The sequence below is a fragment of the Castor canadensis genome, chromosome 12, assembly GCF_047511655.1.
Source record: "Castor canadensis chromosome 12, mCasCan1.hap1v2, whole genome shotgun sequence".
NCBI classification, from domain to species: Eukaryota; Metazoa; Chordata; class Mammalia; order Rodentia; family Castoridae; genus Castor; species Castor canadensis.
The window spans coordinates 78946959-78963664 of NC_133397.1; the positions used below are offsets into that span (position 1 = coordinate 78946959).

At 35.1% G+C, this 16706-nt stretch overlaps 1 long non-coding RNA gene across 1 annotated transcript; it reads right to left on the bottom strand.

The window, feature by feature from the left end:
* Positions 1–6977: 6977 nt before the first annotated feature.
* On the bottom strand, positions 6978–16684 carry LOC141415053 (uncharacterized). The gene is made up of 3 exons (XR_012440082.1): positions 16517–16684; positions 9413–9590; positions 6978–7861 (listed from the first exon to the last, which is right to left on the bottom strand). It is a non-coding gene; the product is annotated as an uncharacterized lncRNA (long non-coding RNA).
* Positions 16685–16706: the final 22 nt, after the last annotated feature.

The window sequence follows — 16706 nt, forward strand, 5'->3', positions numbered from 1 at the left end:
ATATACTTCCTATGCAAGAATGAATAAAGAAATGTTGGTGAAATCACCATAAGAAGGAGATAAGGTTGAAAGAAGAAAAATAGAAGATATGAACCAATTTGGGTTGTAATGCATATTATACATAGAAATGTTACCAGGAAATTCCCTATGTAATTATCTTAAATAAACAAAAATGTCTTTTTTTTTTTTACGAGATCTGAGAACAGAAGGACAGAACAAGTCCTGTCTGTGGTATCGGTAACAGTGGGAAAGGGGAGATCTGGGGAAAGTGTTTAGAAGGGTGAATATGGTGCAAATACTATATTCACATATACGTAAATGGAATAAAAAGACCTGTTGAAAATGTTCCAAAATGGAGGTAGGGAGGAATAAAGGAGAATGATGGAGGGTGTATTCAATTATGGTATATTGTAAGGAGTTTTGCAAATTTCAAAATGTACCCTCAGCACAACAATAATAAATTCTAAAAAACAGCTAAAAATAGAACTGTCATGTGATCCAGTGATACTACTCCTTGGGCACATACCTGAGGGAATGTAAGGAAGGATACAATAGAGACACTTGTACTTCGATATTTATTGCAGAACTGCTCACAATATCCAATACATGGAAACAAACCAGATACCCTACAATGATGGATGGATGGATGGATGATGATGAATGGATTAAGAAAATGTGGAGTTTTACTCAGCCATGAGAAGAATGAAACCATATGATTTAAAGGAAAATGGATGCAATAGGAAGGCATCATGCTAAGTGAAATAAGTCAGGTTCAGAAAGAGAAAAGCCAATGTCTTCTCTCTTATATGGAATATAGATCCAAAAGATAAACATACACACAATAAAAAACTTGATTATATACAAACTTATATGTGACTGTTTTTGGAAGAGTTAAACTACACTATGGAACTCAGGGGAAGGGTAAAGGAAAAGAGAATAATAGTGTCAACAATATCAAAATAGATTTAATTTATATATATATATATATATATAATGTTATGCATTGATAGCTATTGAATAATGGAGTGTAGAAAGGAAGGGATAAGGATAAGAGAGAATAATGAAAGGGGTTGAACATCAAAGTAAAGTATACTCACATCGGGGATACTGCCAGAAACTCATTTGAACATTGACTTTGGTATTAATAATGAATGACAGGACTCTAAAATAGATACAGTGGGGAGTACCTGTGGGAGGGGTCAGAGTGAAAGGAAGAGATTCAGATAAGGGAATTAGTTCTTCGGATAAATACACTTTGTCAGTGATTTCCATATTGTTTTTCTAGGAGTTCTCACTCCATCTTTACTGTCTTTGAGATTCTAAGTGTCTCAGGATTCAGCACATGAGGCAACGATATGCCACAGTCCAGAATTCAGAAGGAGATGCTGTAAGTGAGAAAAGGAAGGGCTGGAAGTGCTGTAATGTCTCTGTGTATCCTATAGCTCAGACTGCCATTCTACTATGACATTATTTAATGATTGTCACCATGGAATACTTTGTTTCATCAGAGCAGCTCAGGGCATGGTCTAGTCTACAGTTCATTAAATAGGGAAACATCAATTATTCTTCATGTGTCAGCCTGATGGAGGTCATGTTAAATGGAACATCTCCCAAACAATAGCATCAATATCAAATTGCTTTTTTCTTACAAATTGAAACCATGAGCATTGTAAATATTTCATCTTGGCATTTCCATAAAATTTTGGATAATATAAAACTAATGTCATATTAAATTGACCAAAGAATCACATAGTAAAAATTATTCTAGGTGAAAAAGTAAGCTTGATCTGATTATCTTCTGAGAGATCATTAAGGCTAAATTATTTTAAATGAGGTTTGAAGAGGTAATTGAACAAAAGTGAACTCTTAAATTTCATTATGATAACCTGATTTGCCGATAATAAGTCTTGCTAAAGAAGTAAGTATAAAATTACACATGTACCATATTTATGTCATTGAAATGATATTTAACCTTTTCTGTTTTTTTTACTTATTATAAATTGTGTGTTCCTTAGACCTGATATTTTCTTATGCTGCTAGACATAGCTATTCTTGGTTTTGCTCCTGAAAATTTAGGACTACAGATCAACTGTGCTAGTAACAGGTGTTAGAGAGAAAAAAATATAAAAGAAAACAAACAAAAGGTGGATACTGTAAAATTCAACTTTTAAAAACTGTTGTAAAGCTGTTAAATGAAGAATTTGACCACTTTGTTGGGTTAAATTGTCTCCTTCCCAAAAGTATACTGAAGTCCAAATCCTGATTACCACAGACATTAGATGTTGGGTTGTTGGAGATATAATTGTCTGTGTTGAGGTCATATGGAGTATAGAAGGACACATGAGCATGAACATGGACCAATAAAAGGAGAACAAAGCACAAAAGGCATAGAGGGAAAAGATTGCTATATGAACACTCAGGCAGGCATTGGAGTTTTGCTTCTATAAGCCAAGAAATGCTTGAGGCAAGCAAGGTTGGAAGAGGTAGACAAGGGTCTACCCTATAATTTCAGAGAGAAGAATGCTTGTCTGTTCTTGACTTCAGATTTCCAGTACCCAGTGGTGTAATAAAACTCACTTCCTGCTCTTTAAATTCACCAAATTTGTAGAACCTCTTAAGGCAGTCCACAGAAAGTAATAAACCTGCTTTCTAAAATAGAAATTTGAATTGTGGGAAAATCAATAACATCAAGAAATCTGCTGGGTTTGCTTTCATTATAAATCAAGTTTAGAAGATGCTACCTTTACAAAATATTCTGTAATACTGTCAAATTTCAGAAAATAATACTATCATATTAAAACTGAACATAAAATATTTTGTGATTCATTGTTAATCTCATCTGTTTATCTAAAAATATAGAAAATGTAAAATATCTGAAAATTATATGTTGTTCAGAAAAAAATGTTCCCTTGCTTTCTATTGAATTAATGTTCAAAATTTCTAATGTCTTTCAAAAGATAATCTCAGTCTCCTTTATGTTACTACATCCACCTATAATCTGGACAACCGAACTAAGAAATGGACAATGCTGGTCATGCCACTCTAGGCACAACTAACAAAACTTTGAAGGTGGAGTGAGAGAACAACTTCCATTTGGGTCCAGGTGAGGCAGAGGGCTTCTATGCATCTCTAAGGGTAATTATAGCCAACTGATTTAATAAGGACTTACATGTTTTGGGGTTTATTTTAGTTTGTCCTTTTCTGTGATGCCACAGGTTGTTACTTTAGGGTCCTAAAGCTGCAAACTAATTTGTGACTTGCAAGACCTGATAGATTTTCTTGTCAGTGAACCTGCATGAATGTTATCTGGGAGTCAGAATTTATTAGTGCAGGATTTGATACTGTTCATTATGTTCCAAAGACTCCACCAGACAGAAGAGTGGAAACCCACACTGTTTGGCCTACATGAGACACACACAACTATTCCAAGATAGGCTAAATGAAGGCTTTTATCTTCTGACCCAAGGTCAGAATTTACACTTGAATGATAAAATTCTATATTTAAATGAACCCAAAGATTCAGCCAAAAAAAACCCTTAAGTCTGAAACATACTATCAGTTACATAATAGTATATAAAAATCAAAATACAAAAATCAGTAGCTTTTATATACCAAAAATGAACAGGCTGATAAAGAAATCAAGAAAATATTTCATTTCACAATTATCTTCAAAAAAATGAAACACAAGAGTAGTCACTTAAGCAAGCAGGTGAAAGGCCTCTATGACGAATATTACAAAAAGTTGAAAAATGAAATTGTAAAAGTCAAAAGATGATGGAGATACTCACCAAGTACATGAATATGCAGAATTAATATCATGAAGATGGTATACTACCAAAAGCAATCTTTTAGTCACAAGCTTTTCCCAGCAAGAGTGTTTCGGTGTTGCTCATGGGTGGGATATTACAGAAATACCTGGAGATGGCCCAATTGTGTACTCAGGTTAGGCAGGTAATGATTTTGAAATGAATATCATGGGACTTAGCTCACATTCTGATAGTTTTTAAATGATTCAGTATAAGCAGAGAAAGGAGTCACAAAGCTGTGATTTACTACCATTTATTGAGAGATACTCCTTCTGCCCATTTTTTCTTTTCTGAATGTTATCATTGATGTGAATCTAAGCACTGGTTTCATTGTCTTTGTAGCCATTATAGCATGTTTCCTCATTTTCTGGGCAGCTGGCAAGATAGACCACATAATTCTGTCTCTGGAGATAATAGAAGACTATGGTTGTGAGTAAATATGAGTCTGATCTGCAGGTATCCAAAGCCTTGTTCACTGTCCTAATATTCTGTAAGGAGGGGACGTCCTCTTCTATCTTTTCAAAACCAAGTATGTCCTGGATGTTATGAATGCTTAAACCAATTCAAAATTGCTTTGAACATTACACCTGAAGTCTTGGAATGAATGGGACATTTGTGCCATCCTTTCTGCAGTAGTAATATGTAGTAAAGACTTCAAGACTTTTGAAATGTGTTTGAGATGTTTTTATTATTATTTCCTTGAATATAAAATTTATAAGAAAAATTTTTCTTTTGTCTTTTTTTCTAGTTTTCCTCCTTTAAAATCTCTTCCCTAATTTCCTTCAGGAATGATATTTAAAGACCATGCAGACAGATTATTTTGTACGCCTGTCTTAGAAATGTAATTTTAGAAATAACAAATAGTTTAAAGGATTTAGAGGTATCAAGTGAGGAAGCGTTAAAAGATCTGAAGCATCTTGCCAGATTTTTTTAGTTCATTATCTTAATAATATATTAAGTTTTTAAAAGATTCAAATTGACATGATAAATTGTACAGGCATTATAGTGTTGATAATAATGCATTCCTATGAAATCAGGGTTTTTTCTTGGACAAATATGTGTAATGCTGACAACCAAAAACTGATCATATTCATCCATTTTATTCTCTATCACTGTAAGAAGGTGAAAAATTACATGTAGGAACCACCCAGACAACCTGAAACAAACTTTTCCTCTGCAACAAACTAAATGTACACATAAATATTTTGTATTTTCTCATAATGGAAGGTTTTTATTCACAGATGAGGAGGGTTGGAAGGTGGAAGTGTCATTTTGATGGCCACCATTGAACTTATGACAGAAAGGTTTCTGTGTTACTGTAAGGAAAGGCCTATTACACAGGAACAAGGGGGAGGGCACTGCATTTGCTGTCTCTGGCTTCATGTTCAGGTGTAATACCTGCAACTGCTGCCACCACCTGGAGACAGAGGAAAACAAACCCTTGGAAGTGACCACACCATATAGGACTCAGAGAAGAACTATCACAGGAACCTAATCCCAGATGTGATATCCCTGTAATGAACGATAATGCTCTTTACTTCCTAGGTGTATTAGGATTTAAGTTTAATTTCCTTTGAGAGCTCAAAACAAAGGTCCATTACTAAAAAATTCTACTCAGACCATCAAAATATGTACAGGGCTTTTTAAATTCATGAAACTTTTAGGTTGAATACTAACATGATCTCCTAAGGATTCCATTTTGCAGGATACATTTTAGTAATTATTTGATCAAGTAGAAGATTTAGTTAATTTGCAACACAGTAAGTTTGTCTGTGTTATGCAACTCACTAGTTCCCAACCATTGGAATAAGACTAGTCACTAAATGTCATCTTGACCATGATAAAAAATCCCCTTCTTTATTCACTTTCTAAAATAAATAATGCAAATGAATAAACATCCATTAACAGTTCATCTCTGTTTCTAATTTGGTTAGAAAGAAATATCTGTTTTTAATTTGGTGATTAAAGATTCATGTATACTGGCTTACCATTATTTTTGCCATTGTAAAACTTTCACACTAGAATACAGCAGATGGTTTAATCACAGTAAAAACCTTTCCACATGATGAGATATGTCAAGGTTCCCTTTATTTCCTCATTCCTCAATCTGGAAAGGGTTCATCATTAAAGGACCACAATGCACATCATTGAAATCACTACATTCTTGATAGAAGGGTCACTCACCACCTACATGAAGATATATATCACAACATAAGTATATAAGGCACAGGTGACAATCACAGATGTAAAAAGATTTATACCCCTGCCACAGTGGTGGCATTGTCAAAATAGAGGAGACAATTTGCATATAAGAGAAAATAATCTTCCTGCACACAGAACAGCAGCAAATACACTGGGCCCTAAATATAATGGCAGGTTATTGATAGGAGTATCAGAAAAGGGACATCTGATGATATGAATAAATTCATAGAAAAAGCAGGGGATTCACAAGTGTTTTAGACTGTTCTATCATCTCAATCACCAACTTCATGGTAGAAACAACATATGAGAAGGAAGATGTATTTTAACTCATTATTTCAGAGGTTTCAGTCCATAGTTTTTAGCTGTGTTGATTCTGAACTTTTGGTGAGGCATAATATCATAGTAGCGGGAGCATAAGGAGGAAGATGCTGTTCACCTGATAGCAAATGGGAGGCAGAGCAGAGCCTCTTTCAGGACTCTTAAGACCTCCAGAAGATTCCCAGAAATTTATACTGCAACTCTAAGAGACCACAAAGTAAAGTGTAGCTTCAGGAGCCACTGTTACTCCACACAAAGAGGAATGCATCCATCCTGCTGGCACTGCAGTCAACTGAGCAGCAGGTGCTCCTAGAGGTGTGGTATACTTTTCAGGGCTTGGAAGTAGTCATTCATGGCAATTTGGATGATCAGAAGTACCCCAAAAATATAAAAGATAATTTAAAATTCTGGCAAGAATGTGGAGAAAAAAGAAGAGTTGTATACTATAGTTGGAAATAGAAATTAGTATAGACATTTTGGAAAGCAGTATGGATGTTCTTCAAAGAAATTCAAATAAAACTTATGAACCCAGCTTTCCTACTCCTGTACATATCTGAAGGAAGTGAAGTCAGCACACAAAAAAAATATAAGGGTACCCATGTTTATTCAGCATCAATCACTTTAGCTAAGATGCAGCCTAAGTGCCTCACAACAGATACATGAATACAGTAAATAAGCATATGCATACACACAGAGTATTATTTGTTCATAAAGAAAAATGAAATTCTATCATTTGCAGGAAAATGGATTGAACTGGAAATTATCATGTTAAGTGAAATAAACCTGGAGCTCCTCATGTTAACTGATATAAGCTAATCACAGAAAAGCAAATATCATATGTTTACTAACATATTTGGAAACAAAAAATAAATGTAGAAGAAGGATTATTAGAACAGTTACTGGATTCAGCGGGGAGGAGGAAATTGGCAGGGGTAAAAGAAGAGTGGGTGAACATAATTCACATTGTCATGTTGAATTAATGTACAGAAATTTAACATTAAATAATAAAAATTTGTATAACTAATATGTGTTAATGACATTTAGAATAAAGGAGAAATATGAGTAGCCATGTGAACCTTGGCTAGTTGGAAATCTAATGGGGAAAAGCCACGCCTGTCTAAAGTCAAAGTGCTGAGTCATAAATAGTTGAGAGCCCTGCTGAGCAATGTCCTTCACATGAGTGTTCTCTTGGACATTCATTTTCAATCTTGTTCCATATTGCAAAGCTCTGATGGCTTTTCCAAAACAATTTTGTCTCTAATCCTTCAATTGTGCATCTTCAAGGGTCAAATGATTTGTCAAAACTGGGGTTCATTGTCACTGAATTGTCAATTGTACCTTATAAGGATTCCATGATATATCATAGTATTCACTTTCTTTTGATGTTCTTTCTTCCAGGTCATCCTTGACTATGGAAGTGGTGTGATGCCAGTCTGGTACAAACATCCAATAAATATCAAGACAACCAGGTGTCTCCATATCCAGAAATAATTCAGAAGCAGAAGTAAATGCCTGAAGCAACCTAGAATCTTAACCTTAAATGCACAGAAATTTATGTATTTGTAAGTTTTTGTGGACAATATCATAGCATATAAGTATATGGGGACCTATAGGTATATTATAAATACATGATCACATTTTCCATAAATGACTTAAAGTTTACTATTTTTACTGACCTAGTACTAAGTTTTAATTTTTACTTAATATCTTCATGAATAAACTAACAAATTAATAATCATACTAAAGATGCTTATGTTCAATAGTGTATATTAAACTAAACAATGTGTAGTTTCATTGTGGTATTTCCATGCTTGAAAATTTTGTGATTCATCAAAACATAGTTACCTAGTTAGTATATGTGGAAATATATTGGCTGAGTTTGCACAATGAATGTTTGGCAAGCATCCACTCAAAGAACCTTGACTTAAAACAATTAGCATATATTTGCATGTTCATGACTTGGCTAATGCTGGCATAGCTCACTCTGTTTCGGGACACTAAAATTATCCACATATTTTGTTTAATCTGGAGGTCACAATTAGTTACAGAAGCAAATGAAATATCCAAACCAAGCCATACTAACAAATATTTGAATATGCTCTTTGCAAATAGTTTTGCATAGGATCCCTTCCTATGGCACAATAAATTTTAAATTTTCAAATTTTATTTAATATTAAAGAATAAATTTGGGATTCATTAATTTTGTACTTAGATTTTCCACAAGGGTTAATGTAATGGAGGCTTGTGCTGGTCTTCAATAAGACCCCATAGTGGCCATGATAAGAGGTGGTAGAATTTAAAATGTGGCACCCATTGGGTGATTGTTAGGTTATTGTAGGTTCTCATATAGGAAGGGGTAATGGTGGTCTCCTAGAGTGAATTTCTTCTCTCAATAGTTGTTTTTAATACAGCAAAGGAATACCAACATGCAGCAGTTTCCCTATCAATATATCCACCATGTCATGGTACAAAGAAGGGAACCCTCACTTGAGGAAAGACAGATAGGATAATCAATCTTGAAGTTTCAATACCTAAAACTGCAACCTAAAGAAAAGCATTTTTCTCATACAGTACTCAGCTCAGTTATTTTGTTATAGCAGAGATTAAGGACAACTATAAATGTGTGTATGTAAGTTTGTGTGTGTATGTTTAACAAAATAGAACTGTTTTTAAATGGAGTAACTGTGGAGTAAAAATCACCTCTTTACCTATGATATTTATCTCCAGAATACAGCTTCTCAAACCTTACATAGAACACATGTTAACTTCCTAAAATGCAGTCCCATTGAGTAGGTCTAAAGTGTTTTTATTTTGAATTTTGCATTTGTAATATGCTTTCAGTGATGCTGATGATGCTGTTGAATTTTCTAGATAAATTCTATGTAAGGAAATAATTCAATATCCATGGAATTGCTTTTTATTTTTTCAAGATGTTCCTTTTGTTTTTCAAATGACCCTAATATATTTCATGTAAATTCTTCTTATTCTATTGAGTGTATGACTTAGTGAAGTTTTCTTGCTTGTGATTCCAACTTGCTAATAATGCTTAGAAGCAGATGTAAAAATGCTCTTAGGTAATGCCTTACCTGAAAAAATTCTGACCAAAAAGGGCAATCAGCTATGAACTTTCTGTCATCACCATCACCTTAGGAAGTACATTTCCTAGCACTTCTTCCCCTTTCTGGTTTCTATGCAGATGTTCAATGAGGGGCCTCATTGAGCTTTAGAAGACAGCAAGGTTCATTCATCACTATTAATATGCACCTGCAGGCAGATAGGAGGACAGGGGTGAGGACTTGGGAATCACCTATTAGATGTTGGATGCAGCTGAGAACATCACCACCATACAACTGGGCTTTGCAGACAGGTCTGAGGACCACAGCATTGGATGTACTATGACTTTTGTTTCTGAGTAAAAAACAGAAAATCTCCTATTTCTACTCTCTGCTTCCATAACCTTTATATCCCCTGGACTTTCAAAAATTATTGTTCAGATATCAAGAGTATTAAAAACAATTCTTACCTGGAATTTTTTTTGACACATGCACTCTGGTTGCTTAAAGAGACCAATGTTCCAAATTTTACTTGTTGTGATCATTTTGATTTTGTGTCTGTATCTTTAATGACCATATTCATAGACCTTTGAAAGTAGCATGGACCCTGTTTGCACTCTGAATGCATTGCCTAGAGCCATGTATGGTGGTATGTGTCTGTATTCCCAGAAATCTCGAGGCAGAGGTAGTATCATCATGAATTCAAGGCTAACCTGGTGTACACAGTGAGTTCAAGAACAGCCTGGGCTATATTGCAAAACCCCATCTCAACAAACAAGCAAGCAAGCACATGAAGAAACAAACAAATAATATGAAGTAACATATAGAACAAAGCATATGAAACAATTATTTTCAAGATATTGGATAGTAGGATATCCAATGATCCCAGGATAATAAGATATCCCATAAAGGGCAATGATTCCAGAGTTGCAAACTAGAATATGTAAGATTTTAAGATTTCTGTTAATAACCTGAAAAGAGTTTCCAGGAAATTATGCTAGGAAAAAGACTGAAGCCATAGAAATAGGAGAGAATTACACAGAGAGTGCAGAATATTTACTAAAGGTTTCTCTCAGTATACAAGAAGAGTAATGATAAGTGTATGATGAATGTGGAGAGCACACCCAAGCCTAAAGAAAGTAAAGCTGAGTGATTAGAAAAGATCCCTCAGTGTCCTCTATTTTTTTCCATGAGACAGTGCAGGTGGGGAGAACCCAGTGGCTCCCGAGGTGCTTATAATATTGAGTTTGAATGACATGGAAGGTTGTTCATACTGGCCTACTCTGATTGTTCTACAGGAAAATACAATAAGTAACAAGAAATGAGGCTGTGATGATGCTATCAATGTAGATTGGTCACAATTCTTCAATACAAGTTTCAAGTAGACTCAGCATAAAAGGATTTACTATGGGACATTGAAAGTGCTCAAAAACTGTTTGGGAGTGGTAAGGATCAGGTTTAAGGCAGAGCTTCTAGAATGAATTCCAAGTACAATGATGCTATTGCTGCTGTATCCTGTGGAAGGAACCCCTACTGCTGAAGGCTCTAAACTCAGGTGGCCTCCTGCAGAGAACAGAGCTACTACTTGGAAATGACTTTCTTGGCCACAGAAAAGCCACAGCCTGCCCATCAACTATCAGTGCCTATCACTTTTGCCTGCAGGCCTCCATTTGAGGCTTACATTCTATTTCTGTCTCTTGAGGATTCTTCTACTCTTGGGTGCATGGATTTTTTCTAATCTTGGGCCCCTGTGATCTTCTAACACTAATCACATTTTCCTACACTTGAACTCACATTTTTTTAAAAAGTCAAGAGCAATGTTTTACTAACTAATACTCGATAATATTCCTTTACAAATAATAGCAACTCTTTTCACCATAAGTAATAGGGAACACCAAATCCTTTCAAAATAGCAACTACTTTCCCTCATGAGAAAAGTTTATTTAACACAATATATGTGAGACCATGCAGTTCTGTGGTTTTGTTTCTTTAAAAAACCACTTTGAAGCTAGTGCAGGAAAGAGCAGGGAATAAACTGAAATTAATATGCATAGAAAATGACATTCTAAATAAAACTGAAATGGTTCAGCAAATAAGAGAAAAGATTGTCCTATGAGACTATATGACATTAAAAAGCTACTGCACAACAAAAAAAATGCTCACCAAATTAAAGAGGCTGCCCAACAGAATGAGAGATATTCTTTACCAGCTATATATCTGCCAAGGAATTAAAAACCCTAGTTCCCTTTAATATACAGTGAACTCAAAATCTAAAGTCCCACAAAAACTCAATGACCCAATGCAAAAATGGACAAATGAGCTAAACAGCTTTTCCAAAGGAAGAAGTCCAAATGGCCACATAAAAATGAAGAAATGCTCAACATCCCTGCGCATAAACAAAATGCAAATCCAAAACATGTTAAGAGTCCACGTCACTCCTGTTACAATGAGTACTATTAAGATGTTGAAAAGGAACTCTCTGCCATTTCTCACTAGTCTTTTCATAAAACAGGTTCTGAATAGGCTAAACCATATTTTCTTGGCTCTCTCATAATTTTGTACATGTGTATCTGTTACATGAGTGTGCGGGTTTATACACATACATATATAACTTGGGTTTTATATGAATATATGTACACACTTATGCAACAAGTAATATACAAACATATGTATATATTATTTGTGTTTGAACACATGTATATATAAACGTCCATACATATGAACATATATGCTTTTTCATTAAATGAGAAGTTAATGACTTTTCACGAATTCTGAATTTTATCTGTGAAATCTCATTGTCATTATTCTGGTAATCAGTACTGCTATAAAGTTGATAAACTTATCATTAACTCTTCCTGTTAGATGCATCCATAAGTGACCTAAAATGTATTACCTTTATTCACATATTTTGTTATTTTCAATTTCTTCTATGTATTCTATTTCTCTGTAAGTGATCTTCTAAACATTTCATGTATGCAATCAGTTTTCATAAAAATGCATCTATCTGTATGTATACATGCTTGATATTGTGTGAGTCAGCTTTTCAACAATAATGGTCTGTAACAAACCACATCAAACCCAGTGACTCACAACACATAGCATTTATCTTCATGGTTATAGTGACTCTGCTGCAGGTTCTGGACAAATATGGAGTAGCAAAGTTTTTTTTTTATATTAAAGAAAACACATGCTACATCCTTGTGTGTGTGTGTGTGTGTGTGTGTGTGAGTGAGTGTGTTCTCCAGAAAGACTTTCCATTTGTTTTTCAGATGATTTCTATTTATAGATAACAAAATTTCTCATTTGTCTATTTACTGTCTGATAATCAGATTCTCTTGTTATGATCCCAGATGTACGAATAAACACTCCCAAGAAAGACTTTCAGACCCATTATCTCACTGACAAAATTATAAGTTGGGATGTAGTGATCATGCTAGACTATCATTTGTGAGTTACTCATCATGAGTGCGATTCTGGAAGTAAAAATGTCATTTTTGTTTTCCCATGTAAGATTTTTAAATCATAAGATGAGGATTTGGTTCTATGTATCAACATCATCAGGAAGACATTTGGGCAGAAGGAAGAATTGAGAATCACCTGTGAGATGGTCCACACAGCCAAGAGCACCAACACCTTCCAGACAGGTCAGAGTACCCCAATGGTTTGATAGTTCATACCTCTGTGGCAGATGTAAGCTAACTGCTAGTGCAGGAGCAAGAATTTATAATTTCTATAATTTGAGAGCATTGAAAGGCTCACCACAAAGAAGTAATAAATGTTTAAAGTGATAAATATGCTAATTACCCTTTTTTGATCATCATATAATGTATACATATATGGAAATATATTGAACCTCTAGAACAGGCACAAGTATTTATGCCAATCAAAAATTCTTCTAAAGCTGTAGTTAAGACTCCCATTCCCTATAATTAAAAAAATTCTACTTGGTGTACCAGAGTGGCTTTGTTGCTGTGTGATTCCAAACTGATACCTCAACACAGACTCCTCATGAGTATGTATTTGTGTCCTTTATTAAATCAAGTGAGGCAACAGCAGGTCTGGCCTCGAGCTGGTAAAAAAGAGGTTGCAGAGGGGTTTCCCTGGCCCTGTCTGCGAGAATCTCCCAGTGACCTTCAGAGTTTGGCTGCATGTGAGAAATGCTCTCAACAGGTGGAGGCACCAGGAGGAATTGCTGGACTGCCAAGCCTTGTATTTCTGATTCTCTGAGTAGCTTATGTTATGACTCCTATCACTGTGGGAGGGATCTCCTAATAATGTTGACAGTAATAAGTTGCAACATTTTCAGGCTCCAGGCTACTGATGGTGAGAGTGAAATTTGTCCCAGACCCACTGACACTGAACATTGATGAGACCCCAGATTGCAAACTGGATACATCATAGATTAGGAGTTTAGGATGTTCCCCTTGTTTCTGCTGACACCAGGAGAAATAATTGCTAATGCTCTGACTACCTTCAAGTGATGGTGACTCTGTCTCCTGAGACGCAGACAGGGAGGATGGAGACTGTGTCATCTGAATGTCACGTTTGATACCTAACAATAGAAATATAAAAGAAAAAATACATGGCACGTTGACAATCATGCTTCTAAGAGTACTTCCCTGAAGGGCAAAGCCACACTGACCACACTGTGTTGAGAAACTCACCAGCACTGTCCTTCCTTACCTGGGAGTCAAAGTATCAAATTCCAGAGGAGCCAAGCAGGGTTTCTCATGTCCATGCTGTGTCCTGTCTGGGACTGAGTCCTGCATAGGGTGTAATCAGTCTATTAAGGAGTCCTTGAGGCATTGGACTGAGCTCTGGGTACATGCAAATCAACAGGAGTTGGGCAAAACTGCAAGGATGGCTCATTTCAGTAACTCAGAACAGGCCTAGTGTGTCCAGCTAAGGAGACCATCCCAGGTCAGCATAGATTTGTCTGCATAAATGACTTTTCTACCAGGGAGTCAGAGGACAAAATGACTCTTTTGTTCAATGAGTAATAATTTTTTATTTCCATATGGCTTAATTTTTAATAGAAGTTAGTCTTCACAAGAAAGATATCTCCAGAAAATGGAAGAAAATTTAGAAACCTCCACCATTTGATATCTGTAGACATTGTTGAGATCAGCAAGACTTCTTTGGTCTGATTCCCTAAATGATTTCCTATGGTTAATTATGAGCACAATTATCTGGAGGTGAAACAAGGAATAAGACTGATAATCGGTAAATAGGTAGGTAGGTAGGTAGGCAGATAGATAGATTGATTGATAGGTTGACAGACTTAAAAAATTAAAACTGAGAAAATATAATATGTGCAAAAAGATCTAATAATCTGCCAATTAGTGTTCAGCCAGTGGGTATTTGCAATTGCTAATCTGTCATCTTCAGATAAGTGATTGATGTTCTTCATTTCTGAACGTTCTTTTCTTTCCCATAGTCTTTGACATCCTTACAAGGCAGTTAAATTCACTTATTTTTCTCTCTATGACACTGAAAAGAGTTAACCAGCTATCTATCAATATGGCAATTATGTACTTATGTGTCAGATGTTTCCTAAACTCCTATCCTTCCTAACCCAAGCTGTTCTAACTCACATATTATCTAAAGCAAGGACTCTAGATATTATCATATTCAACATATTGCATCAACCTACATGGTCCTACATCACCCATCTCTTCTAGTGCCTACGTGAAGAACTTTTTATGTATTTTATAATACATAAAGGTTTACAGTTTGTGACACAAACAAGTTCAAAAGGTAGAAAGCACAAAAAAGTTCAAAAGGGGAAACAGGGTATAGGAAACATACAGTATAGAGAGGTTCTCTTCAGCATGGGGTGGAGAGGACTTACCATGGGCAGTGAAGTTATAGTAGAGTGAGGAGGGTATCCCTACATGGGTGCTCAGGGTATGGGGTACCCTCTATTTACTAGTGTAGTTCACTACACTAGTTCATCCTTCACATCTGGGGAAGGATGAACAATGAATTCACATGGCACTGAAATATCCTCCTTACCATTGTAAAACCAAGAGATTACCGTGATGCACAAAGATAACACTGTTCCTCAAATAAAATTAGCTCACAGATAAGTTATTACATAAAATCACTGGTGCTTTCAATACCATCACTAAATGTACTGAATCTAATTCTTGATTTGACCATCTCCACATTCTTCCCCATTACTTGCACTAGGCTTCATTTCTCACAGTTCAGCAGCTTGAAATGTAACTATCAATGCAAAATCTATTGCAAAAATAATATCATGGTTTTCTATTTCACCTCCAAGTAAAATTGGATCTTTTAAACTGGATCTGGATTTTCATAGACACAAAGTCCTGCTTCAGACAAGCTCCATGAATATCACTTGATGCCTACAAATTTCTTCGTCTCTAAAACTTTCAGCTAAAAGCAATGTTCCTATTTAGGAAATGATATTCATCATTTATGAAGATGAATATTTCATAAAATACATAAAAGTCATAAAACTTGTATAGGTAATTAAGATTAACACACCATTGCTGCTGTCAATTTTGCTCTCATTTCATAACAAGTTAATAAATAGTGTGTTTTTTTTAAGATGAAAGATTAAAAATTAAATGTCTAGTTAATAGATCTTCAATTGTTCCAATTGTCAGACATAGCTGACAATCACATAAGAGTGAGTTTTCTCCACAGAAAATATGAATACATATAGTTTTGAACATACTATTTTAATAGTTCTCCAGAAAAGAATTGATCTATTTTAATCTTTGTTTCTTTTATGTTACCTGGGACTTGAAATAATAAAATGGGTATTTTCCAGTTTTATTATCAAATTGTATTAATTAAAACTGAATAAAAATTTATCAAATTTACATTTATAATTTTCAGAAACCCAAATTTACTCTGCATTAAATAATAAAACAAAAAAATTCTACCAAGAAATTCTTAAATAAAACCTTAATTCAAGAGTTCATTTGTATCAATAATATCTGATTTCTCCCTACTTCTGTACTCTGCCCTCTTGTGCGCTGGTTCCATATTAAGAAAAGATTTAGCCTGGATTTCAATCAGATCCGATACAGTGTTCAACCCTCGTATACTACAAGTATCTCAGCTTCTCACGATATGTCCAAGTATAGGTAATGTCCAACTTACACAGATCATTGCAGACTATTGCAGGCAAGAACTTGTCTTCTCTGAGAGACCAGTCACATGTCCTGCACATCCTCTTTGTAATAAGGTTGGAATCAGCATTCCCAAAATTCATAGTTTATCAACCAAAAACTTAGAACTTTTAAGGCAACATCAAGGGATTAGAGCAGAGAGAAGAAATGTTCACTCTTCA